Raw genomic sequence first — 1,447 nt, forward strand, 5'->3', positions numbered from 1 at the left:
AAACTACTTTTCCCATGTCGCCATTCCACAAATGTACGAAACATGCCGCAAGACTAGGGTGGGTTTTAATAATCGATTCATCGATTAATATCGATTCTGGCTTGGATAACGTGATATCGATTCATTAAAATCCTGAATTGATTTTTTTAATATAAATGTATTTTGCCTGAAATTCCAGAATCTCAGGTGAAACTTCACAAAATTTTGACAACCACCAAACATTTAAAACAGTGAATGAGAGCAGGAACACAGATTCTGCACAGAGACGTAAACACAAAGCGCCGACGGATCAGGATCAGTGAGATGTGACTTTCTCACCCGACGGCACGGACACGCTCGGGGCTGAAAGCCGACAGCTCGCTGATTCTGATGTTTCGGCGGGTCCGCGCTTTGTGTTCACGCCGTTTTTGCACAGATTCTAAAGCTGTTAGTTTGATCTCTCTCCAAACAATATTGACCGAACCAGCAGCAAAAGAAGATCCAAACGCTTCACATAAACATCGTCATGGATTCACTCTGACTGTTGCTGTTTTGCTTCCACCAGGATAAAATCACACTTCATGCACAGCTCTCTCTCTCTCTCTGTACTTCAAGAACAGTTTCCCGTCTGTCCCCGAAATCTGTTTTCTGCATTATTTGCTTGGTTGTTACGCACAAGTCTACTGTTGTTTACAGCCTGTCGGCCGATGTTTTTTTTTACTTACTTCCAAAGAGAAAACCTAATTTCTGCCGTTCAACAGGCTTCTGAACAAATGTAAACTTTTTACAATTATGCAAAACGCTGTCTCTAATAAAACCGCTGTAACTTCAGAGACAATGTTCATAAGCTGGTTAATGGTTTTCTTTCGTTTTTGATGTACTGCAGAATATTTTTATAAAATCCAGGCCAGGAAAACCACCTTCATGTGTTTCTGTGTTTTATCTTCAGCTACTTTGACACAAAGGCCTCTGCTGTGACGCTCACACCTGTGATAAAGTCTTGCGTGTGTCAGCTTCCTTTTTATAGATACAAAAATATGTAAATGTGCTGATCTGAATTATAATCTGACTGAGGCAAAATTTCCCAGATTTAAATCGAATCGAATCAAATTGAATCGAATCGTGTATCGAATCGATTCAGGACCTTGTGAATCGGATTCGAATCCATTCTAGAAATCATGGACGATACCCAGCCCTACACAAGACCGTCACATTTGAACTGAGCCAAGCTGAAAACTATGCTACAGACCTATGATCAAGTCGTACAACGGAGCCATATATGAGTTTCACAGTGCTCTTCCTCACCGAAGACTTTGAACTGAAAACACGGTGTCTAGAGACTGTGTGTTTTCCAAACTCTCACACTAGTGAAAATATAGCCCGTGTATTACGTGAGGTGCTGGCCAGCTGGGATCTTAAAGAAGACCCAAAAATTTTTATGGGGGCAATGTTTCAATGTTAAAGTGCA

Source organism: Astatotilapia calliptera, chromosome 7 (assembly GCF_900246225.1).
Source record: "Astatotilapia calliptera chromosome 7, fAstCal1.2, whole genome shotgun sequence".
Classification (NCBI taxonomy): Eukaryota; Metazoa; Chordata; class Actinopteri; order Cichliformes; family Cichlidae; genus Astatotilapia; species Astatotilapia calliptera.